This window comes from Gavialis gangeticus, unplaced genomic scaffold (genome assembly GCF_001723915.1).
Source record: "Gavialis gangeticus isolate Ggan-Ray unplaced genomic scaffold, GavGan_comp1, whole genome shotgun sequence".
Classification (NCBI taxonomy): domain Eukaryota; kingdom Metazoa; phylum Chordata; order Crocodylia; family Gavialidae; genus Gavialis; species Gavialis gangeticus.
Window position 1 is genome coordinate 8,665,472 of NW_017729007.1, and position 12,469 is coordinate 8,677,940.

The 12,469-nt window shown below is 45.1% G+C and overlaps 1 long non-coding RNA gene across 1 annotated transcript; it reads left to right on the plus strand.

Moving 5' to 3' along the window:
* Positions 1-248: 248 nt before the first annotated feature.
* On the plus strand, positions 249-11,642 carry LOC109292059. The gene is made up of 3 exons (XR_002096032.1): positions 249-332; positions 6,676-6,681; positions 11,632-11,642. It is a non-coding gene; the product is annotated as an uncharacterized LOC109292059 (long non-coding RNA).
* The last annotated feature ends 827 nt before the right edge of the window (positions 11,643-12,469 follow it).

A 12,469-nucleotide genomic window follows, 5' to 3' on the forward strand; every position in this document is an offset into this window, starting at 1 on the left:
ATGACCCTGCAAACTACAGACCAGTCAGTCTGACCTCGGTCCTGCATAAAATCATTGAGAAATCAGTTACAAGCTGGTAAATAATGGGGGGCTAAAAAGCAACCAGCATAGCTTCGTCAAGGGTAGCTCATGCCTGACAAACCTAGTGTTCCTTTATGGCCAGGTAACTAGCCATCTGGATAAGGGACATGAGGTTGATGTCATTTACTTAGACTTCAGTAAAGCCTTCGATTCTGTCTACCACAGGATTCTCAAATAAACTGGAGGGTCCTGGGCTGGACCAGTCCACAGTGAGGTTGGTAGACAACTGGCTTAGAGACTGCTCCCAGAGAGTTTGCAATCAGTGGGATGGCCTCATCTTGGAGGGCTGTCTCCAGTGGTGTCCTCCAGGGATCAGTTCTTGGATCCATGCTCTTTAATATACTTATTAATGATTTCGATGAAGGGGTGGAAATCTCAATGATTAAGTTTGAGGATGATACCAAGCTGTGAGGAAACATGGGCACACGGGAGGATAGGATAAAGATCCAAGACAACCTTGACAGACCAGATTCATGGGCAGAATGGAATCAGATGAGGTTAAACAGGGAGAAGCACAAGGTCCTTCATCTGCGTAGGAAGAATCCTCACCGCAACTATATGATGGATGATGTGCCACTGGCTGGCACAGCATCTGAATGAGACCTGGGGGTTGACCAGATTGACCAGACGAGACCTGGGGGTTGACCATCTTCACAATTGACCAGAAGATGAATATGAGCCAATGGTGCAATGAGGTTGCCAGAAGGGAAAATAAAACTCTGTCATGCATCAGCTGATGCGTGGCCAATAGATCCAGGGAGTTGCTCCCTGCTCTCTATTCAGTGTTGGTGAGGCCTCAGCTGGAGTTCTGTGTCCAGTTCTGGGCACCACACTTCAAGAAGGATATGGATAAGCTTGAGAGGGTACAAAGAAGGGCCACCTGTATGGTTAAGGGCATGGAGGGTAGGCACTATGAGGAGAGACTCCAGAATCTGGGCCTGTTCAGTCTGAGTCAGAGAAGGCTTAGAGGTGACTTGATAGCCATCTAAAAGTACATCAGGGATAAACTCTTCAGGAAGGCCCCTCAAGGGAGGCCAAGAACCAATGGACATAAACTAATAGAGGGTAAATTCAGGCTAGACATAAGAAAAACAACCTTTTTCTCTGTAACAGACACCAGAATCTAGAACTCACTCCCAGCAGAGGTGATACAGTCTTCCTCCGTGGAGGTGTTCAAGATGAGGCTGGACAGTAGGGCTGTGTGAAACACCATTGTTTTGCTTCAGTGTTTGCTTCACTGTTTTGAAGGGACAATGTTTCATTTCATCATTTTGTTGAGTTTTGAAGCACTGTCCCATTTTGTTTCACCATTTCACCTATAGGCTATAATGGGGAGTCATGATACCTAAAACATTGTCATTTATTTCCTGATTTGGATGAAATTGCAGAGATGGTAGCCCCTTCTGAGGGCATGAAGCCTGACAAGTTTCAAGGAGTTAGGTGTAGAGGTTTCTTGGAAACTGCACTTCAATGTCTTGAAAGCAAAACTTGCCAGCAATGGCAGCCTTCTGTCATCCGGCATGCAGACGTGGGCTTCTGAATCTGTGCCAGATGACAGGAGGCTGGCGCTGCTGCTTGGGACCGGCACTGGGTGCAGCCCACACGCAGTCCCGGGGAGGACAGATACTGCCAGTGGGCCCAGGCAGCAGCGATAGCCTCCTGTCATCTGGGTGTAGATCCAGGAACTCGCACCCCCAGTAGGAGTCCTGCACATCCCCACACCCTTCCAGGGGTGCAAGCCCCCGGATCTGTGTGCCAGATGACAGGAGGCTGTTGCTGCCATCTGGGACTGGTGCTGGGCATAGCCTGCACCCAGCAAGGCTCCATGGAGCTCAGCCTGGCAGCAGGAGGTGGAGCACACCCCTGGCTGCCTGCTTCCCACTGCTGGGCTGCATTCCAGTGAAACTTAGTGGCTTGCAGTCCCATGGAGAGATTTCCACCCCTTCATCGAAATCGTTAATAAGTATATTAAAGAGCATGGATCCAAGAACTGATCCCTGGAGGACACCACTGGAGACAGCCCTCCAAGATGAGGCCATCCCACTGATTGCAAACTCTCTGGGAGCAGTCTCTAAGCCAGTTGTCTACCAGCCTCACTGTGGACTGGTCCAGCCCTGTACCCTCCAGTTTATTTCACTGGGCTCAGCTCCAAGCAGCTTGCAGAGCCAATCAGAGCACAGCTTGGTGGTGGGAGGCGGGCAGCCCCACAAAGCGCAGCCCAGTGATGAGAGGTGAGGAGAGCCAGGGCTGCACTCCCCGCTGGGCTGAGCTACATGGGGCTGCAAGCCTCTTGGAGCACAGCCCTGGCTTTCCCCTGCCTCCTACCACTGGGCTGCTTCAAAATTCAAAACATCTCAAACGTTTAGAAATGTTTTGAGTGCCCTCATTTTGTTTTGAAGCTGTTTTTATGCTTTTTGTTTCCTTTTGATTTCACTGTTTCAAGCTCAAAACAGCTTTGAAATGAAACACTCGGCAAAATTTTGCACAGCCCTGCTGTACAGGCACCTTATTGAGCTTGTCTAAGCCCAATAACTTCCTGCCCACAGCAGGAGATTGGACTTGATGATCTTACAGGTCCCTTTTGGTTCTATGATTCTATGCCTAGCTATTGTGCCTTGGGGTCATGAAAGTGATTTAGATTAACCCAGTTAGATATCTGAGAAACCTATGAAGCAAATAGGAAGACTTAGACCTGTGAAGGGGCAAACATTTTGGTAGAAATGTCACAAGGAAAGCCCCACAATCTCCCTGAGTTCCTCTCCAATCACCTTCTCTGCCTTATCTGCTGCTCTGCTTTCTTCTTCTTATCCTATCTTCTGTCTCTCCTGCTCCCTCTGTGATCTGCTATGTACCACAAACAGAGGCTGCCTGTCCACTTGTGGCATGCATACCACTGGTTGGCCACCGTTGGCCTAGACAGTTCAAACTTGAGATACGCATATGTGCTGGACCTCTGCATAGAGAGAAAGGGGACAGTGTTTTCAGGAGGAGATTTACACAAGGTTGTTGCTGATTGGGTAGCTCACTACAGTCAGTCAGTTAAGAAATAACAGAGCTGTCAGCCTGAGTTCCTTGAGCCTCAGATGCAGGGGATCACCCAACATTCTCATGAAAGCATGGTCTCCATAAGAAAAAGCTCCAGGGAGCAGGGCTCAGGGAGAGCTCTAGGACAGGGTGTCCAACCTTTTTGAATGTGAGGCCAGATCATGAACTTTTTATTACCCAGTGGGCTGGTGAGCCATATTCAAAGACATCACAGGAAGTGGTATCACATCACGAAGTGATGTCACGTGACCTTTGACACCAATGAAGTTGCAGGAAGTGACAATGAAATGTGTCTGGAAATGTGGTTTAAAATCCAAAATAAAAACAATATAAAAGCAAGAATGAAATAATACCAAACACTAGTCTAAAATAAACACTTCTACTCACTTCTCAATGAATGAAAGAAGCATAATGTAAGTCGACAGATCAAATGTGGAAAAGATATCAGCCAGAGTGGAAACTAATCAAAGCAACAAAATATGGGCATTTTTTAGAATAATCTTCAAGAATATTTACTTTTATTGAATTAATAACTTGTTAGTAACACATCTTTAACAAGTAGTAACAAGTTGAACCCCCAATCCCGCACAAAGAGAAACACAAGCAAACACAATCCAAACACTGGACGGTATTTTTACACACCTGGTGCCCCGCCGGCCTCATGCCATGTCCGGGTTGACATGGTGCTGCAGGAGCTGCTTGGCTACAATTGGGTTGGCCTGGTGCTGGAGAAGCCACAGGGCCAGGCCAGGGTTGACTTGGGGCCCACCCGGCCTGTCGGTGCCATGCCTGGGTTGACATGGTGCTGCAGAACCCACCTGGGCAGAACCTGGTTAGCACCGGCCAGGAAAAGCAGCATGCAGCTGAAGCCAGCTTCCCATGTGCTGCTGGGGATGGAAGGAGGCTGGCCAGGTTTGGACCTGGCAGCAGACGCAGTGGCAGAGCTGTATGCCACTCGGGACTGGCCAGTGCAGGCTCGTCCTGTCCCGAGTGGCACATGGCTCCACCGCCGCTTCTGCTGGCCGGTGCAGACCTGGCTGGGCTCCTCCTGTCCCCAGCAGCACATGAGAAGCAGCCACCTCGGGGCCTTTCGTGCAGGTGGCCAGGCCTGGAGAGCCACAGTGCCTGGGGGGAGATTGGCCGGGGGAGCAGGTGCCACCTTGCTGTGAGGCAGGGCAGGGCAGGGCAGCGTGGCTGGCTTGAAGCAGGCAGGTGAGGAGGCAGGTGCGGGCCAGGAGTGCCAGCAGCCGCTGCTTGGCCTCCTGCGCAGGGCTGCTCCGGCAGCACAGGGCATGGGCACAGGCTTGTGTCGGGGCAAGGAGGTGGGGGCAGGAGCACAGGTACTCCCGGACATGCATCCTCCCCGCCAGCAACCGGCATGTCCCAGGCCCAAGAGCAGAGCCGCTCTTCCGCCACCCAGCGGCAAAGTTCTCCCATGAAGACTCCGTCCTGCCCCTGCCATGAGCCCACAGCACCGGCTGCAGCCACTTGGGCAGGCACCAGCTCCTTGGGGTGGGTGGGAGTTTGGGGCGGCTCAGCAGCCACAGCCAGTGCCGCTTGCAGCCGGGGAGGGGTCCGGCCCCATGAGGGACCTGACCAGGCCGCGCCACACTGACACAGTGTGTGTGGGAACCTTGTCCCTTCCCCAGCCCTTCAGCAGCCATTAGGAAGCTGCTGAGGGGCTGGGGGAGAGACAAGGGGTGGGAACAAAAGTAAACTGTGTTTACTTTCATTTCCTGTCGCAGCACTGCAAGCCACAGAAAATGCCTTGGTGGGCCGCATGGCAGCCCGCGGGCTGTATGTTGGACAAGCCTGCTCTAGGACATTCATCTTTCTCCTAAAATACTGAATAAGACAGACAGAATGCAGCTGTTTTTGGACTTGGGAAATATACCTAGTGTAAAACATGAATAGTAATTTGAATTGCCTGCCACCAGGCAGCACAGAGACAGATGAATGCACATTTTTTAGAGAGATTTAGTAGCCACGTTCTTTCTCATTTAATATCCAGGGCCTCTGGAGTTCTAGGTAGAGTTTGGATAGCTCCCTGCACCACTATGCAATGTAAAGTAGCTATGATAAGAGTGAGACACAAAGGTGCCTACTACAGGCCAGGCCTAAACTTGTATATGTTTAGACCTTTGCCACCCAAAACGGAAGCATGTAATTATTGCATTTAGATATATAATGAGTTACAGGGCTGCCAGTAAAAGATTTGACTTGCTCTTTAGTACAGTGTCTATGAAACCAATTTCAATCTAGACCTTACCCTTTAATAGGTATATGTTGTTAAACCATACACGTTTTTAGACTCAAGGCACTGCTCAGAAAGTGGCAGTTCTTTCCTTTCATTCATTTTTGACTACATAAAAATAATACAGCAATGTTTTCTGTTACAATGCATTGAGACCTAAATAAGGCAAAATGTTTTTGGTGCTATGGATTCCCATTTAAAATATCGGTGTTTATCTTGTGCATTGTATGGAGATGTTTGCACAGTTAACAGTGCTAATATCGTGTGGCACCCCACAACACCCTCAGAAAGGTCTTAAAACACCTCAGGGTACTGTGACACACTACATGAGAACAGCTGTGCTAGACAGAAGGCTTGGCAGTTTCAAGAAACTTTCTTGTCATTTGTATTTCTGAGAACTAATCATAATTAGTTATTTGGACCCTGGGAGGTACCAATTTAACAAGGTTTATTACCGTGAGCAAGCTTTGGTTCTGAAATGGAAAGGAGATTTCCTATTCCTTTTCTCTGATGTGCCTGCACCTGACTAATAACTGCTCGTAGCTTCCTAAAATGTCACCAACACAATTAACTCTTGAACCTGGATTAGTGTCAATGTGTTAATTTAGCACAGTTGTTAACCATGACTTTTGGAAGACCTTAGCATGACTGTGAAATTACAACCTGGAAATAGACAAACTATATAAAGTTCCACAAATCATTCGTTATTTTCAATGTGTTTAAAACTAAAACTGTACAGGGTGCACCTATATGTGAAATTAATGTGACACAATATGTGCTGGAGTTTATTGCTTCTGGGCACCATGTCTTAATGTGCACCCAGGCCACAGCATGTAGAGCCTGGTTGGAGCAGCCCCAGCTGGCAGGGGACATGAGGGGGGTGCAGTCAGCCAGCCAGCCAGGGGCTGCTCTGACCCAGTTCTTCATGCTGTGGAGGGGCTGGGTGGGGCACATGTCTGCTTCAGGGTGGGGCTAGCCAGAAGGCAACCCCCATACTGAAGCACCTTCATGCCCCAACCAGCCCCATCAGTACTTACACATGCATTGCTGCACGCTAAAAAAACCACCATAGGATAGTACTTGTTTTTACAAATACTAACCTAAGGCAGTGTTATTTGGTTTCTTGAGGTCCATTAAGGACACAGGTTGATTAGTACAGAGATGTAAATAGTTTTTTAAGAATTATAGTATACTGTTGGTCATTTATAATGTGTTGTGACATAATCTTGTTCTTTGTGAAGAAAGAGAAATGTGGAGTGATCATAGAGTTCTGGTCCTCCACACCCACTGGACAGGCTGTAGTAGGGGGATTGTAATATAGGTTGGGCAGTCTCCAGAGCCAGATTACAACCCACGCTATAGCTGCATGTCTGTCTCCCCATCACACCACAGTAGTTGCATAAATAATGATTTGGTTAGACACAGATAAGGAATATACACAGGAGCTGCATTGGAAGTGTGTTTCCTGTTTTGTAATCATTTTCAGGACCACCAAAGTTCCCTCTCACCCACTTTCCCCCCTCCCTCCATTTCAATCAGAATGAAAAGTTAAAATTTTAGTTTTGTGTGAACTATAATTCCAAAAATAATATTAATTCAAATTGATCAAAATTTATTTAGTAGTTCTGAGAAGTTCAGTTTATTTTTAACTCTATTTTTAAACAGTTGTTTCAAACAGAAAATTTCAATGTAAAAATGGGAATTTTTGACCATTTCAAAAAAATTTTTCAAAAAAATAAATGGAATATTTTATTGAAATTTAACTCTTCTCAAGAAGAGTAGTTATTTTTGACAGGTTTTTTTTCAATGAAAAATGTTTTGTCAAAAAAAATTGCACTACAGTCTTGGTGAACAATAGTGAGTGGATACCTAACAATAAGTATGGACACAAATGGATCATGAGGATTCCAGCTACTGATGGTTTTAGTATGACTGTGGTAGCAAACATCTCAGTGCCTCTAGTTGGTAGGTATCCAAAGTACCCAGCACACACACTGCTATCTTGGATAACATTTAAAGTTCATCTAGATTACTAAGTACTGGATTTAGGGTTTTCTGCCTGTGAGGTGCTCAAGGACTGTCAGCAATATTTAAACTTGAATTTTAGGGGGCACTGAGGGATGCAGGAGAATAAATGAATGGGTAATCATACACAAATAGGGTCGGAAAGAACCCCCAGAGGTCACTGGTCTAACCGTCTGCCTGGAGCATCCCTATTCAAACCATCCTATGCAAATCCATTGTCTAACATTTGTGAAAGTACTCAGTCAACCCTGACAACCACAAGCCATAACACCCTAACCTTCCACAGGTAAAGCAGGGGAACTGTGGCAGCCAACATCCTGCTGCTGCAAACCTTGTTTAAAAAATGCTTGAGAGATTGAAGGAAAGGGCCATGCCCCTTGCTAAAATCCCCACAGTTCATACCAACCTGACCATGAGGTAAAATTCCTTTCTGACTCTAAATATGGTTATCAGTCTGACCTTGAGCAGGGAAAGACATACACAAGGACAGTTGGGGGTTGCTATGGCTTTGTTAGGCTAAATGCATATTTATTCTTAATTTAACAAAACCCTAAATTTTCATAATGGCTACAGGGTTTTTAGTGCTGAATTCAAAAATAAAGATCAGTGTGATTACTATTATTATTAATAAACATAGGGACAACTACAATGTGATTAGGGAATGTAAGCAATACTTGAGCATGGTTAACACCTGAGTAGGTTCAGGCTGGACATCAGGGAGTAAAAAGAAGGCACTGGGTAACGTGGGGCCCCTGCTAGACATGCATGGCAATCTGGTGGTTGTACCAGATGATAAAGCTGACCTCTTTAACAAATTCTTTACCTCCATATTTCTGAGCAGGGACAGGGACATCCCCCCACCGGGATCCCAGACAAACTCAAGAGAGGCACAGCCGGGCCCAGGGTCATAGAAGACCTGGTCAGGGAACTTCTGGTGGGACTGGACATATTCAAATCAGCAGATCCAGATGATCTCCACCCTTGGGTGCTGAGGAAATTGGCAGAGGACATTGCAGGACCCCTAGCACAGCTCTAAGAGCACTTGTGGTGCTCTGGCGAGGTACCAGAGGGTTGGAAAGGGCCAATGTGGTCCCCATTTTCAAAAAAGGGAGGAAGGAAGACCCATTAGTCTACTATAGGCCCATTAGTCTTACCTCGGTCCTGGGGAAGCTGTTTGAGAAAATTATCCAGGAGCACATCTGTGAGGGACCAGCAGGGGAAATTATGCTTAGGGGCAACCAACATGGGATCATTAGAGGCAGGTCCTGTCAGACCAACCTGGTTGCCTTTTACGACCAGGTCACAAAATACTTGGATGCAGGTATCACAGTGGACGTAGTCTTTCTGGACTTTAGGAAGGCCTTTGACACTGTCTCTCACCCCATTCTCATCAAAAAATAAGGCAACTGTGATGTCAATGCCTACACAATCAGATGGGTCACAAATTGGCTGGAGGACCACACTCAGAGATTGGTGGTGGATGGGTCATTTTCGACCTGGAGGGATGTGGGCAGTGGGGTTCCCCAGGGCTCGGTCCTTGGGCCTATACTGTTCAACAACTTCATCAGTGACATGGACAAGGGGGTGAAAAGCACCTTGTTCAAGTTTGTGGATGACACTAAGATGTGGGAGAAGTGGACATGTTAGAAGGGAGGGACAGGCTACAGCTAGACCTGGACAGGTTAGAAGGGTGGGCGGATGAGAATAGGATGGGTTTCAATACTGCAAGTGCAAGGTACTGCACCTGGGGAGGAAGAACCAGCAGCATATCTATAGGTTGGGGAACTCCCTTCTCATCAACACAGAGGCAGAAAAGGACCTTGGAGTCATTATTGATTCCAAAGTGAACATGGGCTGTCAATGCGAGGATGCCGTCAGTAGGGCTAACCGCACCTTGTCATGTATCCACAGATGCATCCCGAGTAGTTCCAAGGAGGTGATCCTCCCATTCTATGCGACTTTGGTCAGGCTGCAGTTGGAGTACTGTGTCCAGTTCTGGGTGCTGCACTTCAGGAGGGATGTGAACAGCATCGAGAGGGTCCAAAGGAGGGCCACTCGCATGATCAGGGGCAGCAGGGTAGTGCATATGAGGCTACAGGATCTGAACCTGTTCAGCCTTCACAAAAGAAGGCTGAGAGAGGATCTGGTGGCCGTCTATAAACTTAACAAGGGGGACCAGCAGGGAACGGGAGAGACCCTGTTCCCCCGAGTACTACCAGGAATAACTAGGAATAACGGCCGTAAGCTGACTGACAGTAGGTTCAGGCTGGATATCAGGAAGCACTACTTCACAGTCAGGGCGGCTAGCATCTGAAAACAACTTCCAATGCAACTGGTGCTTGCTTCTACCCTGGGGGTCTTCAAAAGTAGGCTAGATAATCACCTGGCCGGGATTGTTCGACTCCAGCATTCTTTTCTACTCATGGCAGAGGATTGGACTTGACGATCTGCTCAGGTCCCTTCCAAGCCTACCAACTATGAAACTATGAAATCCCTTTGAGGTGAGCCTACTCAAAAAAAATGTGTGGTCTGGTCAAAACAGATAGCTAGACATGAATGGGGAAGGTTTGCTCTACTGAGCTCTTGTATGATAGAACCATTGCTCTAGCAGGCATTTCTCACAAAGAATTCTGGCTAATTTAGCTTGTTTTCCATGGCTGGACAGGTCCTCCTGGAGAAGGTAGAAATCATTACTTGTACCATCACTGAGATGCTCCAGAGCACTTCTAAACAGTGTAATAATATTTTAATGTTTATACAAAACTAAACTAGTTTGTAGCTGATGAAAACTTTGGTGAAAACATTTGACAACTTCTTGTTGAATTCATCAAATTTGTTCAGCCAGGAAACCTACCCCTCCACAACTGAAGTGTTTTGTTTAGATATATTTTTGTTTGTTTTATTTTTTCCAATATAATCTTTAAAAATCCTTTTAAATATCTGAAAATTAAATAAACATTTTGTGCATTTGGAAATGTTATCTTTATTTTTTCAGATCACCATAAAATAATTTCTAAAAAGTCCTCCTTTTTTTTCCCCCTCCTCCCAAATTTTATTTTGTTTGGTGCTTTGAAAACAGAAATCAGTCATTTGCACAGAGATTCAAAAAGCTTGAGGTAGAATCAATCTAATCCAAGTTGGTTTCTCTAAAATGCATAGATTAGATTTGGAGCAAATGGAACACGTTCACTGTTTGGTTGTTGGGGGGCTGTGACAGCCCAGTTATGACAGCCCAAAGCAGCTAGTATGTTTCCCTGTGAGGGGAGAATAGTGGAGAGGGGCTTCAAAGGCATCTGGGTTGTCAGTGGACAGTGACTGAAGTTGAGTCAGGAGGAGATCTGGTGCAGAAGGTCAATAGACTGGTCTAAACTAAACCAATTAAATCTAATACTACCTCCGACCAAGTCAATCTTAGACTGGGTTCTTCCATTTTTAAACCAGTCTAAGTGCACTCAACTTCTATTCTGTTACAGGTTTTCAGCCATTTATACTAGTTTATGTGTACTGTCTGTACCTAGCAATAGCCACAGTCTATACCAATCCAGTGAAAAACATTCACTGATTGGAGTTATTCTCAAAAGATTTTTAAATTAGAAGAATATATTTTGCCATATGCTCCTGTATTATACAGAACCATAAAAACAGGGAAGTATGCCCAACTGTACAACAGAAACCTGCTAACAGACAGTTTTTTATGATGACACTATAAACTAAAAAGGTGAAATCTGAGCCCTTTAAACCTCATACAGGTCCTGGATTCTGGGTTAAATTTATTCAACTAGCTACAGCTGTGCACAGCTGAATGTATTATTTATTTATGATAGTGTAGATGGAGAAATTGAGGAGAAGCACAGTTCTTTCTGGTTTAGATTTTGTGATACTTTATCTGGAGTAGCAATACAGCTTGTGACAAGCATTATACCACCCATGTCTTATATAGTAACCAAAAGGTAAGAGATTATATATCTTAGCAGTCAAGTTACAGTATCTTTTATAAATGTTTTGGTAAAACTTCCTGTTAGAATGTTCCTCATGACCAGTTCTGACAATGGACTTGGAAATCACTTTATGAAGCCAAGACATTCTTTCCTGATGTTAGAAATGTGAATGATGCACTCTCCCTCTACTAAAGTGTTCGAGGCACTGATTTTATTTTTCCCCGCTGCTTAATCTGTTACCATCCCACTTCTCTTCCTTCATAGTAAAGCACACTTGCTGAATGCTAGACTGATTGAATTCACACTATCTTACTACATGCACCTGTTTTCTGCCATACTTATGCCACTGTTTATACTACCTCTGAATCTAGAGCCTAGTTAGTGAAGTGTATACTGAAAATGCGTATTAAAATAATATGTAATACTAAAAAATGACTTGTGAATGCTAATAATTTATTTATTATGAATTATCTTGTAGTGAGTTTTCAATCTGGTTTGATTTAATATGGCTACAATAAAATAAACCTCAAAAAAGAATAATGTTGATCTTCTTTACTGTGTTCTAGTTGGTTCTTTTCTGAGCTTATCATTGTATCTGAGTACCTTCTAATAGTATAGTGTGAACGTTCAAGTGTCATGCATATATTTGGTCCTTCATCCACTACTAAAAGGGAGAAACATACATGGTGGAATATTTTTGTTGGGTTGTGTTTTAATATTTATGTTACTATCTATGCATTTATGTTAGAGACTGTGAAAGGCACCCTGTACGTGGGACAAAAGATGGTGATTCTCGTGATGCTCTTTCATTCCAACAGAATTCATTCCACAGTCTTGGACTAGTGCCACAACCAAGGTCTTTTTGTCACACAGTTGATCTTTGTTGTAGTGTAGCCAAGAAGTGGCAAGGATGTGCATCATTTTATTTCAGCTTTGTTGGAAGTGCCTTAATAGATGAACTGTCTTCCAATAAAGAATCATTGAGTCCAGAAATAACTGAAGAGGACAATCTTTGACTGCAAGTATGGCAACTAGTACAAGGAGTAAGGATTGAGTTTTGATAATATTATTCATAGATTCATAGATGCTAGGGTCAGAAGGGACCTCAACAGATCATTGAGTCTGA